The sequence below is a fragment of the Triturus cristatus genome, chromosome 6 (assembly GCF_964204655.1).
Source record: "Triturus cristatus chromosome 6, aTriCri1.1, whole genome shotgun sequence".
Taxonomy (NCBI): Eukaryota; Metazoa; Chordata; class Amphibia; order Caudata; family Salamandridae; genus Triturus; species Triturus cristatus.
Genome location: NC_140589.1, coordinates 580,210,799 through 580,231,645, shown reverse-complemented (window position 1 = coordinate 580,231,645; position 20,847 = coordinate 580,210,799).

Genomic DNA, 20,847 nt, shown 5'->3' with positions numbered 1-20,847 from the left:
ACTCTGGGCAATAGCTTGCTTAATCTCCACAATGGCCCCCACAACGCTAAGGATGCCGGCCTCCACCTTGGGGGTGCCCAGGAGTGGACGCCTCACAGGGAAAGCCAGGATGGGTTCCACAGCGGTATTCATACAAGTGCCTTGAGACCCTTGCGGGTGAGTAGTACGCTATACAAGTATCAAATTTACATTTACATTTAACAGCAGAAAGAAGCAAGAGGGATGCAAAAAAGGCAAGAGGGGTACAGAAAGAGGTAGGAGAAGTGTACAAAGAGGAAAGAGGGGCCCAGAAAGCGGCAGGAGGGGTGCAGAAAGAAGGAAGAAAAGTGCAGAAAAGGGGCAAGAGATTTTCTGGAAGAAGAAACGGAGGTATGCAAAGAAGCAATAGAAGTACAGCAAGAGGCACGTGAGGGAGCAGAAAGAATCAACAGCTGTGCAGAAAGAACCAACAGAGGTGCTGAAAGAGGCGCAAAGGATGCAGAAAGAGCAAGATAAGTACAGAAAGAACCAACAGAGGTACAGAAAGAGGCAAGAGAGGTGCAGAAACAAGCATGAAAGGTGCAGAAAGAAGGAACAGGGGTGCAGAAAGAGGCTAGAGAGGTAAAGAAAGGGAAAAGAGGGGTGCAGAAAGAGGCAAGAGGGGTTCAGAAAGAAGCAAGTGAGGTGTAGAAAGAGGCAACAGAGGTGAATAAAGATGCAAGAGAGGTGCAGAAACAAGAATAAAAGTGCAGAGACAAGAGAATTGCTGAAAGAAGCAACAGAGGTGTGGAAAGAAGCAAGAGATGTGCAGAAGGAGGCAAGTGAGGTGCAGCAAGAGGCAAGTGAGGTGCAGAAAGAGGCAAGAGAGGCGCAGAAAATGGCAAGAGATCAGCAGAAAGAGGCAAGAGGGATGCAAAAAAGGAAAGAAGGGTGCAGAAGGAAGCAAGAGAGGTGCAGAAAGAGGCAAGGGAAGTGCAGAAAGAGGCAAGGGAAGTGCAGAAACAGGCAAGAGAAATGCACAAAGAGGCAAGAGAGGAGCAGAAAGAGGCAAGAGAGGTGTAGGAAGAAGCAAGAGAAGTACAGAAAGAGGCAGGAAGGGCGCAGAAAGAAGAAAGTGAGGTACATAAAGAGACAACAGAGGTACAGAAAGACAGAAGAGAGGTGAGAAACAAGCAAGAGAAGTGCAGAAATAGGCAAGAGAATTGCTGAATGAAGTAACAGAGGTGTGGAAAAAACCTAGAGAAGTGCAGAAAGCGCATGTGAGGTACAGAAAGAAGCAACAGCAGTGCAAAAAGAACTAAGAGAGGTGCAAAAAGAGGCAAGAGGGGTGCAGAAAGAGGTAGGAGAGGTGCACAAAGAGGCAAGAGAGGTACAGAAAGAGGCAGGAGAGGTACAAAAAGAAGGAAGAAAAGTACAGAAAGAGGCAAGAGAATTGCTGAAAGAAATAACAGAGGTATACAAAGAAGCAATAGGAGTACAGAAAAAAGCAAGTGAGGTACAGAAACAAGCATGAAAGGTACAGAAAGAAGGAACAGGGGTGCAGAAAGAGGCTAGAGAGGTAAAGAAAGAGAAAAGAGGGGTGCAGAAAGAGGCAAGAGGGGTTCAGAAAGAATCAAGTGAGGTGTAGAAAGAGGCAACAGAGGTGCATAAAGATGCAAGAGAGGTACAGAAACAAGAATAAAAGTGCAGAGACAAGAGAATTGCTGAAAGAAGCAACAGAGGTGTGGAAAGAAGCAAGAGATGTGCAGAAGGAGGCAAGTGAGGTGCAGCAAGAGGCAAGTGAGGTACAGAAAGAGGCAAGAAAGGTGCAGAAAATGGCAAGAGAACAGCAGAAAGAGGCAAGAGGGATGCAAAAAAGGAAAGAAGGGTGCAGAAAGAAGCAAGAGAGGTGCAGAAAGAGGCAAGGGAAGTGCAGAAAGAGGCAAGGGAAGTGCAGAAACAGGCAAGAGAAATGCACAAAGAGGCAAGAGAGGTGCAGAAAGAGGCAAGAGAGGTGTAGGAAGAAGCAAGAGAAGTACAGAAAGAGGCAGGAAGGGTGCAGAAAGAAGAAAGTGAGGTACAGAAAGAGACAACAGAGGTACAGAAAGACAGAAGAGAGGTGAGAAGCAAGCAAGAGAAGTGCAGAAATAGGCAAGAGAATTGCTGAATGAAGTAACAGAGGTGTGGAAAAAACCTAGAGAAGTGCAGAAAGCGCATGTGAGGTACAGAAAGAAGCAAGAACAGTGCAAAAAGAACTAAGAGAGGTGCAAAAAGAGGCAAGAGGGGTGCAGAAAGAGGTAGGAGAGGTGCACAAAGAGGCAAGAGAGGTACAGAAAGAGGCAGGAGAGGTGCAAAAAGAAGGAAGAAAAGTACAGAAAGAGGCAAGAGAATTGCTGAAAGAAATAACAGAGGTATACAAAGAAGCAATAGGAGTACAGAAAGAAGCAAGTGAGGTGCAGAAAGAAGCAAGAGCAGTACAGAAAGAACCAACAGACATGCAAAAAGAGGCAAGAAGGGTGCAGAAAAAGGTAGGGGAGGTGCACAAAGAGGCATGAGAGGTACATAAAGTGGCAAGAGGGATGCAGATAGAAGGAAGAGAAGTGCAGAAAGAAGCAACAGAGGTGCTGAAAGAGGTAGGAAGGGTCCAGAAAGAGTAAGAATTGTGCAGAAAGAACCAACAGAACTACAGAAAGAGGCAACAGAGGTGCAGAAAGATGCAAGAGAGGTGCAGAAACAAGTCAGAGAAGTGCATAAAGAAGCAACAGAGATGTAATAGGGGTTAACTGAGGTGGAGAAGGAGGAAAGAGGGATACAGAAAGAAACAAGAGAGGCACATAAATGGGGAAGAGGGGTGCAGAAAGAGGGAAGAATGGTGTGAAAGAGGCATGAGGGTTGAAGAAAAAAGCAACAGAAATGCAGAAAGAGACAAGATAGGTGCAGAAAGATGCAAGAGTGGTTTACACACCATTAGTACCAATTTAATATCCACATTTAGCAATGAGTAACAGGTGACCATTCCAGTTTGCACAGGGCCTTCTACCACGCTGTAACACTTGTCACAGCATTTTTGGTAACGTTTGAGATGTTTGAGCTAGAAACAATGTTTTTTTGTTCAAATCTGCAGATTATGCGGCAGGTGATGGATTATGTGGCAAATGCGGTAAATGTATAGTTGTGAAAAAGTCGGTGCAGCCAAACAGTCACATAATTCCAGTGGCCCTGCTCATACCTCTGACTAGGTCCAGAAGTGCTCCTCAGTGGTTCCTTCTTTTTTTGTCTCATTGAGTTCATAGTTTAGCTTGTATGGAAACGAGGAAAACTAAACCTGAGGTTTGAACCCCACTACACAGACTACCACACCACATAATTACTCTGCATAACACATAATCCCACTCTACATAATGCAGAGTGGTGTCAAAAGGGGCGGCGCCTCAGACCACCTGTCAGCAATCCCACTGTGTGGGGCTTACTAGACGTACCTGGTGGGCTAGTTGATCCCTAAAGACCCATATTACTCTAGGGGACTTTATCCCCCAACCCAAAACGCACCAGGAGATGTGTTTGCAGAGTGGTGCAGGGAGGGGGCAGGGCCTCCGGCGCGATGCCGGCTTCTGTTTTGTTTTTCTTTTTGAGAAGGGCCTGTGTGACCCCTTCTCTTAATATTTTTTGGATTCTGGGGACCCCATCCCCCAGGGCTTGAGCCATATTTAGTTTTTTTTCCAATCATAAAATGGGACAGGGGCCATCTGGCCCCACTCCTGAGGCCAATTATGGCCCTGGGGACCCCATTCCCCGGCCTGATTTTTTAAAAATAATTCCATAAGGGAGGGGGGCTAACTTGCAGCTCCCCTTGCCCAAAAGCATTTCTGCTTTGCTTCTTGGAAGCGAGAGCAGGTGTTTTCTCCCACCCTGCCATAGCAAACGGCAATGTCCCGGGGGTGGGCACCCCGGGACAAAACAGGAGCTGGCCCTTGGGGTGGCGGTCCCATCTAGGGCTCCAGGAGGGGGGCTGTGTGGCCCCCCACCCAACTGTTTAAAGCCCCAGGGAGGTGGTGGTCCCCAGGGATCCGCAACGGACCCCTCCTTTATAAATAATTAGTGCCCCGGAGAGGTGGTGATCCCAGGGGCAGTGTGAGGGGGCAGGAGCCCCCACCACACCTTTAGTTAAAAAATAAAGCCCCAGGGAGATGGCGGCCCCCGGGGCTGTGGAGGACCAAGATGCCCCGCACTACTAATTAAAGCCGCAGGAAGGTGGCTGTCCCTGGGGCTGTGTGGGGGCAACAACCCCCCACGCTTTTTATTTAATGTTTTAAAATAAAGCCCCGGGGGGCCACGAGCCACCCCAGCATTTGAATAAGGATCACCTGGGGAGGTGGCAGTCCCCAGGGCTGCGGGGGCGGGCCCCAACATTATTAATTATTGCCCCTGGGACCTGGCCCACCTGGGGGCTTTAAGAAAACAAAGTGCGGGAGACCGCACTTCATTTTTAAAAAAATATTCTTCCGGATTCGCACACCTAGTGCGACTCCTGGCAAATTTATTTTAAAAATATGCTTTTTGGGGGCCTGGTGTTCCTTGTGTGACCCCCTGAGCAGGGCTAGAAGGTCATGGTGGTTCTACCCTACCCCCTTTTCTTCCTTTTTAACTTTTGTTTCCTTTTTCTTGTGACTCGGTTTTACCGAGTCACTAGATGGCTGCCAATACTTCCTGGTTTGGCGCGTTGGCAGCCAATGAAAATGAAGCTCATGTTCGGGAGGGTTTGCGGCTCCTCCCCGGTGCTCAGATATCAATATACATATTTTTTTTATTTCTCAGAAACTACTGAATGGATTTACACCATTTAGAGCTTCCTTTTGCCAAATGTGGTGTAATTCCACTCAGCAGTTCGGGCTGTAGCCTGTTCCAAATTTCCTATCGAAATAGCGCACTGCTGGTGGGGCAATGAGGTCCTCTTGTGTCCTGAGGACCTCAGGACACAAGTGGACTTCATCCCCCGAGCAGCAGTGCACCAGGAGCTGCATTTGCAGAGTGGTGTAAAAAGGGGTGTGGCCTCAGACTACTCTCAGCAATCCAGCTGTGTGGGGCCTACTGGAGGTACCTGGTGGGCTAGTTGGCCCCCAGGGACCCTCAGGAATGAAGGAGGCTTAATACCCCAACTTAAAATGCACCATGATGTGCATTTGCAGAGTGGTGTAGAAAGGGGGCGTGGCCTCTGGCCACCTCTCAGCAATCCCACTGTGTGGGGCTTACTGGAGGTAGAGTAGTTGGCCCCTAAGGTCTCCCAGCAGCGAAGGGGACTTCAATCCTCATCCAAGAGTGTGCCAGGGAGTGCGTTTGCAGAGAGGTGGGCAAAGGGGGTGTGGCCTGCTATGAGAACTTAGCAATCCTGCTGTGCGGGACTTACTGGAAGTAATAGGATGGGTAGTTGGGCCAACTACCCCTCCTGTTATCTCCAGTAAGTCCCACACAGTGGGATTGCTAAGAGGTCTTTGGAGGCCACGCCCCCCCTTTCTCTACCACTCTGCAAATGCGTCTCCTAGCAGACTACAGGATGGGGGATGAAGTCCACTTTACTCCTCAGGGACTTTTGGGGACAAGAAGCCCTCCTGGCACCTCCTCTAAGTCCTAAGCAGCGGAATTCCTGAGCGCTGGTCCAAAGCCCAGCACCCTTTCTTTGCCACTCTGCAAACGCATCTACTTGTTAAAGAAGTGTTTGCAATGCAATAGGTTTCGCATTTGCGAGAGTTAGAGCTATTGGCGTTGTAAATGTAAAAGTTTTTTACTAATGTTTTTTGAAGTGGAGTGGATGTACGTTGTGTGTAGTGGAATTATGTGGATAGAAAGTATGTGGTATTTAGTGTGTAGGAATTATGTAGAGTGGGATTATGTGTTATGGAGAGTAATTATGCGTTATGGTAGTCTTTGTTGAGGAGTGGTAACCTCAGGTTTAGTCTTCCTCGTTTCCATAGAAGCTCAACTATGAACTCAATGAGATAAAAAAAGAAGGAATTACTGAGGAGCACTTGGGGACCTAGTCAGAGGTATGAGCAGGGCCACTGGAAGTATGCGACTGGCTGCATTGACTTTCGCACAATTATACATTTTCCGCATTAGCCACATAATCCATCATCTGCTCCCTAATCTGCAGATTTGAACAGAAAAAGCCTTGTTTTTAGCTCAAACGTTACCAAAAATGCAACGACAAGTGTTACAGCGTGGTTGAAGGCCCTTTGCAAACCTAGAACGTATTGCTAAATGTGGGTGTTAAATTGGTACTAATGGTGTGCAAGCCACTCTTGCTTCCTTCTGCGCCTTTCTGGCCTCTTTTTGCATTTCTGTTGCTCCTTTCTGCACAGTTCTTTCTTTTTCTGTACTTCTCTTGCCTCTTTCTGTAAATCTCTTCTACTTTCTGCACCTCGCTTGACTCTTTCTTCACCTCTATTGCCTTTTTCTGTACCTCACTTGCCTCTTTCTGTACCCCTCTTGCCTTTTTCTGCACCCTTCCTCCCTCTTTTTGCAGCCTTCTGTTGCTTCTTTCTGCACTTCTCTTCCTTCTTTCTGCACTCCTCTTGCCTCTTTCAGTACCCCTCTTGCCTCTTTGTGCACCTCTCCTACCTCTTCCTGCACCCCTGTTGCCTCTTTCTGCACCTCTGATGGTTGTTTGTGCACTGCTCTTGCTTCTTTCTGCACCTCTTTTGCAAATTCTATATCCCTCTTGCCTCTTTCTACACCCCTGTTTCCTCTTTCTGCACATTTCCTGCCTCTTTCTGCACCTCTCTTACCTCTTTCTGTACCTTTGTTGCTTCTTTCTGCACCTCTCTTGCCTCGTTTGTCACATCTGTTGCTTTTTTCTGTACTTCTCTTGCCTCTTTCTGCACCTCTGACTTAGAAATAGTTTTATACCCCCTGCCCTATTATGTACTAGGGCCTTACAGGGGAGGTCATGACAATCACAGGGGTACCCCAACCCATAGTATACCCTAGCTTGTCACATCAGGCCCTACCCCCTCTTTTCACCACTGTGCAAACTGGCCCTCTGGCGCATTGTATATTGGGGGAATAAGTCCCCTTGAATCCCGAGGGTCCCTTGGGTCCAACTAGCCCACCAGGTACCTCCAGCTAGCGCTACAGAGCTGCGTTGCAGAGAGATGTAAAAAGGGGCATGGTCTTGGACAGTGGTGCAGGGAGGGGACAGCCTGATATAAGAAGTTAGCAATTCTGCTGTGTGGGACTTATTGGTGGTAATAAAAGTGATAGTTGGTCCCCAAAGTTAACGTTGAGGGCTAACTACTCCTCCTGCTACCTCCAGTAAATCCCACACAGTGGGATTGCTAAAATGTGTTTCGGAGGCCACGCTCATCTTTCTCCACCACTTTGGAAATGCGACTGGTATGTTATAGTTAGAAATTAGCATTTAAAAAACCTTTGAAATTCACTGAAAAAAACATAGGTTTGAGGGACGTTATACTTAGAAATTAGATTTTAAAAAACCTTTGAAATTCACTGAAAAAGCCATAAGTTTCAGGGACGTTACAGTTAGAAATTAGCATTTAAAAAACTTAGAAATTCACATAAAAAACTCAGGTTTCAGGGATGTTATAGTTAGTAGGACATTTCACTCGTACAAAACCTGCGAAATTCGGCTGTTATAGTTAGTTGAGCTAACAATAACTCTTGCCCCCGCAATGCACTGCTGATGACATCACATATTACATCATTCATGACATGGTCAGTGACATCATTGATGACATCACTGATGATATATATTTTTTATTAAACAACTCAAAAATGGGGCCATTTGTATTTTACCGGAGCGCCGTGAAGGGAACGGCTGTACTACATTGACCAGCAGCCCCAGCAGTCCCAGGGGCCGGCGCACAGTATTGACGCCATCAACGCGCCTGGAGGCGCCTTAAGAACTCGGAGCGCCGAGTGCTCCTGGGGGCCCGTACTCGACGCACGCCGTGAGGGGAACGGCAGTTCATTTGTATTTTACCGGAGCGCCGTGAGGGGAACGGCTGTACTACATTGACCAGCAGCCCCAGCAGTCCCAGGGGCCGGCGCACAGTATTGACGCCATCAATGCGCCTGGAGGCGCCTTAAGAACTCGGAGCGCCGAGTGCTCCTGGGGGTCCGTACTCGACGCACGCCGTGAGGGGAACGGCAGTTCATTTGTATTTTACCGGAGCGCCGTGAGGGGAATGGCTGTACTACATTGACCAGCAGCCCCAGCAGTCCCAGGGGCCGGCGCACAGTATTGACGCCATCAACGCGCCTGGAGGTGCCTTAAGAACTCGGAACGCCTCCCGCGTCGCGGGACGCGCGCGGGCAGCACCGGGCTGAGCCCGGGCAGAGGGCGGGCCGTCTGTGGCCGTCCGGGGCCAGAGGAGGCCGGGTCGGGCCTCTCCCCTTGGTTGCATCCGACTAGAGGACTGGAAGCGGGGGTGCCTAGCCAGGTGATATAATTGCGGTTGGTGTTAAGTGTTTACAACTTGGAAGTGGAAATTATCCCTCCCTGTAATTGGCTTTGCAATGGTGAAACAGCTGGCTACTTTGGATAATTACCTCGTTAAAGTGGTAAATCAAATCAACAATGAGCGGAGGAAATCTTTGGGGCGTGGGAGTTCACCTTTACCTGCGCCGTTTCCTTCTCCCCCTGTTGTTGATGGTGCATTGGTTTCTGGTGCTGCCAGTGCTCCCGAGGCAGTGTCTGTGGGTACACCGGTCCCTACTATGGAGTTGCCGGAGGTAATTAATGAGATCCCAGAACAGTCTGTGGAACTATCACCGGTTGCCTTGATTAATACCCTTGAGCGGTCTATTAAGGCGAAGAGAGAAGTTAGGGCGTGCAGGAAAGCACAGCTCAAGTACGGGGGGTCCAACGTCAAGAAAAAAACTGTTCCTATATCTAAGACTATTGTCCGCAATATGGGGACTGTAACGGAGGCCTGTGTCACCAACTTGAACTCTGAGCAACTTGATAGTCTGATCAGTATTATTGAGGCCAAGTTTGTTTCACTTGTTAAACCTCTGGTGGACAAATTAGACTTTATGACAGCCGAGGTCTCCAGGCTGGGTAATCTTTTGTCTGTTCATTGTGGTAATACTGTATGTTCCAGGCCAAACGAAAGCCCTGTACCAGTTAGTAACACCGGGGTAGGGCGCCAAGAAGGTATAGATGGTATTGTGGGCAAGGCAGCTGCATTTACCCCCTCGGTAGATCAGCATAAAAAGGTAGCGGCAGCCCCGTCATTGACGACTCAGAGGACTCAAAGGAATAAGGTAACACCAGTCCATGTATCAGCTGACAACAGCAGGAAGGCCACAATGACACAAGTCAGTAAAAAGGAGGTGCCAGTTTTTAGGGGTAGTTATATGAATCTTCCCCCCGACTGTGCACCCTATGTGGTGGTTCTTACTAATGTTCCGCCTATAGTCCCCAGTCTGTCTACGCCACATCTTGAAAATGATGATTCTCTTAAAAACAAAACTATTTCCTGGTTACACAGACAATGTGGGTTTCCTCTGAATTACTCTGATCAAATACTAAGTACCAGAAGAGTAAATTGGATTGGCAACTCAAGGAAAATCTATAGGGGAGATTGTGTCATTGTGAATTTTAGATATCCACAACATGTTGCTACTGTTTTACTTAGAGCTGCCTCCCTAACCCCTGATGAAGACAAGGTGCATGTACACCCATTGGGTTACTTTTATAATCATTTGAACAAAGTACCTCAGGTTACTAATAGAGGTAGACACCTTTTCCCCATCCCTTCTCCAACCTTTGAGGTTCCAATATATAATAGATTTCAAGCCTTTAGCTCTCTGGACCTGAATGATTGACAGCCAATGGTTGGTGGGTCTAACGCGAATGTATATGAAGGCATGATTAATTTGACCCCACAACGGGATAACATTAATATAATGCCTGCTTCTAACAGGGCTACGAATGATCCAGCCAGCATCTGGCCGATGGTTGTGCCTGACGTTGAGAGGGATGCAGCCAAGTTGACAGAACTTAGGACCGGGTATACCGGTGCAGGTCCAGTCGATAATCAGATCTGTATCTCTGATAGCTGCATTAAGAAGGGGATAACCATGGTGAGTTGGAATATAGCAGGGTGGGCCTCAAAGGAAAACAATCAGGGTTGGATAGACCTGGTTGGGACATACGATATCCTTTGTCTGCAGGAAACGTGGTGTACTAGTAAACCTAGTGTTGATGGCTTTGTCTGCTATAGCTTGGAAGCCATAGAATCTAGACATGGTAGAGCAAAGGGTGGTTTGCTTTTTCTGTTGTCTGTGGATCTGTCACTCACAGTTGTTAAACATATAACTGTGGGAACACACTCACAAATTCTGTGGGTTAGAGAAAAGGATGGTCATGAGGTGGTTTTGATAAATTTTTATAATAACATTTTTAACAATACCCGACATCTAGTTGTTGAATAACTAGAAAGGGTACTCATGAAGCTTGTTACCGAAGCAAAAAGTTCTTTTAACTTCATCTGGATAGGTGATTTTAATCTCACCATTTGTCCTTTGTCACTCTCTAGGGCTTGTGGAGTGCTAGATAATAGTGATAATTATATTTCAGATTTCCCCCATAATGCATATGGTGACGCAATTAACAATCTCATGGTAACATATGATTTAGAGTTATTGCAACCTGGTAAGGATGCAGATGGACAACCTATTCCCACTTATACGGGTAGGAGTTTTAATTCCCTCATTGATCATGTTATGGTGTCATCTTTTATTGTGTCCAACTTTCAGACATCAGTAATACAGGATCCTACTCTTAGTGATCATAATCGTACTGTAATGGTAACTGAGATATGGAAGTGTAACAAATTACAGGTGACCAGAAGTCTGTGTAACATTGAGCCGCATAGGTGCAATGGAACACGGTTAAGATGGAAGGGGGAAAAATCGGCAGTTGTTATGGGTAAGATCGTATCCAAATCCATGGCTGAAATTGAAGGCATCCTGAATATGGATAGTACATCTACTGTTATTATGAATAACTTTATTGTAATTCATACAACTATTGAGGGTGTCTTCACCACTAGTAGGATTGTTAAGTCCTATCAGGGAAAGGGTTGGTTCGATCATACATGTACCTCTATCTTAACCCAATTGAAACAGGCCTTAGGAGTTAAGCCCAGGGACAAAGCCTTGGTTGCCTATCTAAGATCTGAATATAAATTGGCATTGAGTAGGAGGAAGAAGGAATTACAACTAGAAGCGTGGGATAACCTATCGCAGGCGGCTGAAACTTCAGATAACTGCCTGTTTTGGTCCACGGTTAATTCTCCTTTTCTTAGGGATGATAAAGTACCACACCTTGTTGCTAATGTTGGTAGTGTGGCCTGGATCTCCCATTTTTCAGCCATTTTTCAAGGAACAGGCCCTATCGATGTTGCACCAAGAATTTGGCCTATAGTTCCTTTAGACATTACTCTGTCAGAAGTTGAGAACAGTATTAAGTCCAGTAAGGGGGGGAAGGCGCAGGGTCCAGATGGAGTACCCATGGATGTGTATAAGATAGTACCACTGATGTGGGGACCCATACTTACCCTTTTACTGAATGCTGCTGTAAAAACCCTGATTCCACCTACGTGGGGAGATTCGATCATTGTCCCCATCTATAAGAAAGGGGACAAGGCAGTAGCTAGTAATTACCGCCCGATCAGTCTGCTTGACTCTTCAGTAAAAATTATGAGTAGAGTATTGTTATTTAGGCTCGAAGAGTGGGCGGAAGCAAATGAGATCCTGGCAAGCTCGCAATATGGTTTTAGAAAGGGACATGGAACACTAGATCAATGCCTGAACTTGGATTTAATTATCGGAAAGTATACTAGGGCTAAGCCAGGTACACTATTTCTTTGCTTTGCCGATCTAAGCAGTGCATTTGATCTAGTGGACCATTCTATCTTATGGCCAGTCTTGTTGGAACTTGGCGCACCAGAGGCTATCATGTTTTTCTTAGCAAGATTGTATGATAGAATGCAAACATGTGTGCGTTTCGAGGCTGGAGGGGAGTGTACCCCAAATGTTGATGTAAAACGTGGGATAAGACAGGGCTGTGTCTTAGCTCCTTTTCTGTTTACTTTATTTATTAATGCGGTCGACTCGGTCCTGAAAACAGTTAAAGCAGATGCTCCCCAGATTGGTGGTTCAGGCGTACCAGTTCTGCTTTATGCGGACGACGCTGTGCTCCTGTCCCGGACCCCGATAGGTTTGCAGCGACTAATGGACCAGTTTTCAGACTTTATTAGTAAACGAAGGCTAGTCATCAATAAGAGTAAAACTCACACCATGGTTTGTGGTACTAGAGGTAAAAAAAAATCATGCCTTTTTTATCGATGGTGTAAAAGTTCAGGATGTAGACAAATTTTGTTATCTGGGTGTTATCTTTTCTCATGACAGTAGTTGGTCCCATGATTTAATGAATGTTAGGTCCAAAATGAAGAAAAGTGCCTATGGTATTTTTAAATTTGCCACTAAGATCGGCGATAGAAGAATCAGTGACATGATCCAAATATATAATGCTAGAAGTGTTTCCATCGCATTATATGGGGCTGGGTTGTGGGGCCATACTAATGTTGACTCCTTGCAAAGGGAAGAAAACTGTTTTGTTAAAAAATTGCTTTGTGCCCCCACCTCAGCCTCCACTGATTTAATCCATAGAGAAGTTGGCGTTGTCCACTTAAGTGACCTGATTTTGTTAAAACCTTTAATGGTATGGCGTGCAATCTGGACTAAGGAAGAGAGAGTTTTTAATCAGTCTGTCATTGAGGACTGCCTTAAACTGGACTATTTTTTGAATATACCTTGGCTGAAGTATATTGTGAATAGCTGTGTTACCATTTTTGGACTCGATATAGTGGCAAATCCAGGTTCTGCTGGTAATCTTTCTAAGTCAGATATGAAGAACACCTTTATGACGTATCGAGCCCAAAAACGTGCAGTTTTAAGTGGACGCCTTTCTTCAGTTATTTTGTACAATAAATATATGTATAATGATGGCTTCCAACTGTACCTGAGCCTGGTGACTAAACCAGCTCATAGGTTCGTTCTGACTAGACTTAGACTTGGGATGGCCCATGGGTTGGTGGCTTTTCCACAACTAAAGAAACAGCCAGTTGGTCCGTGCCCATGTGATGGTCACTCTAAACAGAGTACCCTGCACTTTATGCTAATGTGCACTCTTTTACTGAACTTGAGGATTGTTTATTTAAAACCAATTTTTAAAAAATATGCTATTGTCATTGTGGAGGATGCTATGAAATTGATTTATGAATTGAATTCCCCGGACAAATGTTTTTTTATTGCCACGTTTTTTTGTGTAAGTCTATTCAGCTTAGGAAAAGCATGATTTTGTAATCTTTTATGTGTTTCTCTTTGTATTGCTTCTTGCTTGTGTGCTTTTATGGTCATTGTTTCTTTGAATGTACCGAATAAAGCTTCATGAAATGAAATGAAATGGATTAACCCCCCACCAAAAGGAAAAGAAAACTTACCCAAAACACGATGTGCAACTCATAAAAAATGTTAAACCTTACCCACACCTAACACTAATCTATACCTACTCTAAAACTACACTTAACACTACCTAACACCCTACAGTAAGAACAATTAGAAAAGTCAGAATAAAGGAATAGGGGGACTGTACAAGGGGGAAAGTATAAAAACGTTTGGGGCTCAGAGCCCCAGGGCACCCTTAATGTCCTTGAGGTTTAAATTCATCTCCGAGAAGTCTCGTTCCACATGAGGCCTTCTCACATTGAGGTCCAAAAGCAACCTTAGGTCCTCATTGGTGTACCCAACAATCTGTCTCTGTGGTGCTTCTGCATCTGGTTGCAGAGCTGAGGTTGTTGCAGCAGGTTGAGCAGGTGTAGTTGGTTTGGGAGCAGCAGACGGGCACGGATGTGTGCCACCACGTAGGGTACCAGAAGGGCCTGGCATTGCCTCATTGTCCCTCTGCTGATTTGAAGAGGCAGGTAGGACACCACGTTTTTTTCCTATTTTTTCAATAAATCCAAAATTGACTTCCAACATCCGGATGCCCTCTCCTCAGGGTACCTCGTTTCCATTGCATTGTACCCCTGTACCACTTGACGGATGTGCTTGTATCTGTCCCACCACAGATAGAACTGCCTGACTTCCTCAGGTGACCTGTTGTCTGCAAAGAAATACACACATGACAAGATATAAGATCCAATACAAATAACAATGTTCACCATGTATCTCACAAAACCTGGGACACTGCACTCCTATCCACTCTTTGATACTTCTGACATGACCTGCCAAGTTCCATGTGAAAGAAAACTCTTCTCTCAACCTGACAGTGATACTGACATGACAATGTATGGTATGGGAAATAGCAAGGACAGAGTAGAGTAACAACAGTGGCAGATTAGCTGAGTTAAATGATAACGATGCAGACACAGACTCAGACTGAGTCTACGATGTGAATGTCCTCAAGGAGACAGCTTTACAGGGCCATTGCAGAGCCAGGCCATGACATTTACACAAAGTCATAGGGTGCACTGTCTGAAATAGTGTCAGACCACTAAGCACCACAGTGGTACTCATTTAGAACAGTGTAACACATCTATTTTCATCATTTCACCACATAGTTGGATGTGTCGACATAGCTACACATCCATGAGTCATGCTGTATACATCTTGAAACATCTAAGTGAACGTATGTCACAACTCCGCTTTTTGGAAGACTATGGGGCATATTTACTAGGAAGAGGCATAGCGCGGTGTTGGCCTGCTAGACATCACGCTGTGCTCAGCCGAAACGGAAATGCAGAGTTGCACCATATTTACATCATAGTGGTGCAGCACTGCATTTCCCCCTGTGCAGGTGCAAAACTCATCAGGCTAGCCCTAAAACAGGCACCCTTGCACAATTGTGCAAGGGTGTCTGATTTGAATGGAAGATTGATTATGTGCTGGAAGGCTCACTTTCCTGCACATGAACAATCAATGTCCTTTTGCTGTTTCCATGTGTGCCGCACAATGCAGCACACATAGGAACAGCATATATGATGAGAAACAAACAGTTCTCATTATTGCACATGTTTCAGAAAATGTTTTCAACGGTCTTACCTACTACGCAATCCACCATATTTACACTGGCCTTGTAGATATTGGGTAGCATACAAAACAAAGGACTTTGTGGTATAACCCCTTTCTCCCCTTTCACCCTAACTATGGTGTGAAAGGGGGTCTTACTCACAAGTTGGCATTAAGCGATGTTAAGTGGCTTAACACTGCCTTGTGACTAAGGCTAAGCCACTATTGCCACCACAAAGTTGTTCAAAGTGACGTTGCTGTGGTGATAGGTGCCTTGAAATATGCCCCAACATGTCAAAGATTCACTATATTTGAAGCAAGACAGGGATAAATGCCTGAAATTGAATGTTGCCACCTAACTATGTCTTACGGTTATATTGACTCATTCAAACAAGTTGTTGCTCTGGGTTATTGTGACATAAACAAGCTCTCATCATGTGTATGAGACTGCCTCTTTGGAGTAATACTTCTCACTGACAACTGTTGCTCCATTGAACTGATCATCAGTGGCAGCTACATTAGGCCAGGGTGTACATGGATTCCATTCCTGGTCACACTCATCCCCAACTCCCGCAAATGTACACTGTGAAAACCACCTGCATTGGCTGGAGTGACATACACAATTTGTACTAAGGAACTCAGTGAAAGTACTGCAGTAGTTTCACAAGATTCATTATCTCAATTAGTCAATACCGACCAACACAATCATATTTCATGTAGCTGTAGTCAGGCAACGTGAACTGAAGCTCCCATGTACACATGACACTATACCAAGAAGGCATATTCAGTTTCTGATTTGGACATGATTTCACACCTCATATCACAACACTATGCAAATTGCTGTCTAATTGTGTGACAACTCATACAGTATTGATCTTTCCATAGGCACCCGCAGCCACAGCATCCAACGGAAATGAAAAGGAGGGACACAATGGATACCATAGGACCAACCATCAGATAAAAAAGGTTGTCCATGGGCACACTTTGAGAAGAATGGTGTAGGGTGGTGTCTTTCAAAATTGGTAGCCAATCTGCTCAAACATGTTTCAAATGCATGGTAGCAACAATTGAGCCATGATAAGGGACAAACACTATTTTTCATTTAAAGCAGTGTCCACTTTTTCTGCCTTGCACCAAAGCAGGCTCCCTTGCACAATGGTGGCTGAGTGCCTACATGTTTTGGATGCAGAAAAATATGCTCAATGACAGGGCAATACACTGGAATAAGCTGTATAGTTGCTAATACAGTGCAGGAATTAATTTAACAAACTGGGGATGTGCAACGTAAACTCAAGAAGGATAATGCTGTGTTCCATCAGTACATCATAAATATGCTCATAAATCTCTACTCAATGCTGCCTCATCACAGTAGAGGTGAGGTCCATGTAATGCACACCCAGACTGAGTTCAACAACATAGTGGAAGATTCACCTAAAAGTATCTCTCCTGTATGTGTGATTACATATAAGACTGTTTATAAGGGAGGTACCCTGATGCTAGCAAAAGTGAAGGGTCCGTGAAACACAAATAAAAATAATTCCCTTTTCAAAGAGATCAAATACAAACAAAATGGATATACAAGTAGATGTCTAAACCCACCCAAGGTTTGGATCATGTGATATAGGTACTTGTAGTATCACAAGCCAAAAACTACTAATATTGTCACTAAAGAGAAAAATGACAAAACCTTTTAGGTGAAATTACAAGTTGCTGCGATGTGTAACAATAATTACTCAATGATAAATAATGTACTCAAGTTTCAATTATTTATTTAAAACCCTTATAAAAACAAAAACAAAAACCAAATTGTCTCGAAATCCTACAAGTACATTTTTATAAAGTGCAAATTCGTGTAGGCACGAGTATATTTCAAAACAGTAATTTTCTTAACAAATTAGTATCATATTTTATATTCACTTCATTATTTTGAACAACAAATAAAAAATACAGATTTTAAAAACGTTCACATTAAAAACAGAGAAATTGTCGATGCGGCGTTTCAGTAAAAAGTTTCTTTGCCTTCTTCAGGACAGAAAATATTTCATTTTATCGAATAAAATTATATTGAGACCCAATAGAAGTCGTCTCTTGTTTAAAATGGCAAAAACCACCAATGGAAGAAAACTACGTTCTTCTCCCGTGGTCCACTGATCATGGGAATCTATGTGGTCATCTATAGAATTTACATGATACACACTTTAACATCATTAATTGATTTTTCACGATATATACAATTTATCCGAATCGTTGAGGTAGAGTGTAGAGAATAGCTATGATAGAAGGAGTCACAAAGACAGCATATTTATTATGGTGTTGCTTGTGATGGAGTTCCCACAGTGATCCTTAAAATGGGTCCTCCTAGCAATCGGTATTGCCCAACTGCCACCTTGCTAATATGTATTGCTATATGGCTCAATTCTAGATGACCAGGTTGAACAATCGCACAATTGTATCATGGCTCCACCGGCCATAAGTCTCTGTCCTCAAATCCCAGGAATAGGGATTTGAAGACAGAGACGTATGGCCGGTTTAGGGACATGACAAGCACCAACATTGCAACAGGATTAAGGGAAGATTGCCAATGTTGGGCTGCACCTATCAGCATCACAGTACTGGGGAGGTGGCGCTGGCCAGACGCAGTGGATGATGAGGTCCCTGAGCTGTGCAAATCTTGTGTGGCAGGAGAATAGTGAATATGCACCTAGGAAGGGCCAGTTGCATCACCTGCATCAGCAGGTTCCCTGGCAGACGCAGACTTGGAGTACACTGCTGTACTCAGCCTTGTGAAATTCTGACTGACTGCTGGCTGAGTCACAGATTTGGAGAGTGCGCAGTGTTTTGGGGCCTGGTGTTGATGTCCAAGTTAGGAGAAGTTCGGACGTGGAGTGAAGGTGGCCAGGGCTTGTGTCTTTGCAAGTGCCATGGGCAGACTGCTTGTGCCGCCGTAATATCCTGCTGCACCGGGTACCATGGAATCTGATTGCCCAAGTTAGATTGGAGGAGGTGGCCTGGTGCGGCAGCCTTTTCTCCCTCCATGGTAGTGAGCTCTTGGGTGTATGGAGGATTTCCCTTGGTGCCAGCTGAATGGAGATTTCAGTCTAGCATACAGCTGACTGGAGGAGAGGGGCTGGTTGGCCACACTGGACTGCAACACATGTCCTGCATGGTGCTTTGCCATCTTGTGCAACGATGTGTGTTCATGAGTATTTGGTATATTCCTTGGGAGATACAACCGTATGTGACATGCCCATTTCATCTTAGATGAATTGTCTTATTTGTGCTTAACTGTACCTGCAGATGTAGGGATATTTTGGCTTCTGGGGTTGCAATTAATCCCTAGATTACACACATCATGCAATTGACATTTGTAAGCTTGTAGTCGCAGTCCAGAGGGAGGTGACGCAACTTCATTGTGCTACCATATTTTTCGTGGTCCGTCTTACACAATACATTGACCATTAATAATGTAATTGGTTGTATGTTACTTGCATGTTTTGGCTGTACTTATTGGTATCACTGTTGCGCTTCACACATGTGTATGTCTGTTCTCTGTCTTTGGGGTGTCAACGCAGAGTAAGTGTGATGGGATGAGGATATTCCAGTTCTCCACATTAATTGCCATGTGACATGTTGTTGGGCATGTGGCATCCACACGTGTCATTGTTTGTGCAGATAAAAAAATAGCAATTATTAGATCAGTGCAGTGTTAAATGATGAATCATGCACAGTGTTAGGGATGCAAGATATTTGCTTATTTGTCAATACAGTGAAACATGTGTCAGCTAGGGAGGTAGTGTCACTTGCTAATGCAGAATATATGAGTATGCCTGTGGTAAAAGCATTTCCTGCACTGTATTGATACATCCATTAGTCTGGCTCTACTATCCTTTGATTCTTCATCCTCCACACCTGAAAGTTGTTCCAGTCCACCATTGTCATGTACCTTTGTGACTTTTGTCAGTAACCTTTTTCCAGTGGCACAGATTACACAGAGTTGGTGTTTAAAAAAATTTGAATAGATTAGAGCTGTGTGGGTTCAGCTACAATGATGCATTAGACGCACATTGCATCGAGTACTACAATCTTGTGTGAAAACGGACTTGATTGTGCTCAGGAGAGCACACAACAAGCATTTTTTATTTCTCAGTGATAAGCCGTATGCAGTTAGAAGTTCAGATGCCCAGAACATTTGCCAATTAACAGTCTTACTTTAGTTGGTGTCATATCCCCTGCTAGGTGATTGATCTGTGAGACACTGTTGTTTTGATAACATTACTTTACATGATTGTTCCCCTTCTGAAGTCACAAACCAAGCACACAAGATATTGGTGAAGTGATATTTTATTGTGCCACGTCACAAGGTGGAATCTTTTGTTCAAAGCTATGGGTGATACAAGACATTTGAGAGTTGTCGTTATCAAAAGAAGTTATGGATGATGGCACCCCTCCTTGATGTCGCAGCTCTGAAGTTCTAGGGTGGCATGCATCAACTTCTTCCCCTCCCATCCTCCGGATTGTCCAGCTCTTCATGGTCTTCTGGCAGAGGTGTATTAGTCTGTACACAGATGTTGTGCTATATACAACACACCAGTATTAATCTGCAGACCAATTCTGGCCTGCACAGAAGTCTTCCCCCCTGAAATGTCCATGCATCAAAACTAGGATTTGAGGACTCCAAAGGTCTGTTCCACAATGGCCTTTGTGTGGCCCAGTGCCACATGATAGTCTCTCTGGGCCTGTGTTTGGGGCACTTTGATGGGGGTCATCACCCATGGTGACAGTGCATAACCTTGATCAGCTGAAACAGAAAATGGAGTAAAGGGTACATTAGTATACTGTCCTGATGGGTTTGTAGTGTAGAATTGTTGACTTTGTGTACATTGTGCGGCTTTCTACTTTCTCCTTCCACATGGTGTGGTGCATACAAACAACCTGCATCGATGCCATTGAATTGTCTATGCTTTACAGCCTACACATCACTATAATGCCATTGGCCCGGTTCTGTGTAATACCTCCATGTTGTAACTGTAAGGATGTACGGGTACCTTAACACCTTAACTTTGTGCACATTACTATGAATGTACATCTGCAATATCCATCATTGTGAGATATTGTACTAAGGGTAGCTGGCACCAGAAGCTCTTGAATGCTAAATGTTGAAATCAATGTGGCTTAGTTACAACACCCTAGGCGGGTCACTGTTTGAGATGCAGCAGCATAGCTGCATGGTGCACTCTACTTACTAGGACATGTCAAGACAAAGTACATGCCTATTCATGGACTTGGGCACATGGCAAATTTAAAGCTGATTAATTGTGTGTTGGGGCGGGCCATGGGTAATGACGTGGGTGTTCCCACACAACACCCATTTGGTTGGCTACCTTCCCGGCTTTAGGAAAAATCGTACATCTGGAAATGCATCATATTGAAATGCCTCACTGGGAGAGGCGAGGGATGCGCAACATGGAGATACATTTACATTTCTCTTAATATTAGGCTCTTTCTATGTCTGTTGCATTCTGACAAAACACTTAGGAAGAGAAAATCCACTTTTGTGATTATTTATGTGCAATTAGGTGTCCCTTCATGCAGAAAGACTTTCATCCCTAGGACGCAGGCATGGTGCATGAGTGCCTGTGTTGGTGCATGTCAGCTAATTGTGCGCCAGTGCAAAGGATAGCAGAGTGATCTGTTGTACATATGATGCATGCCTTTGTTTCAGAATTAATGCATGCACATGACTTGTGGCAACCGCTGCATTGATTCCTTACAATTTTTCTCTGATAAGGTCTG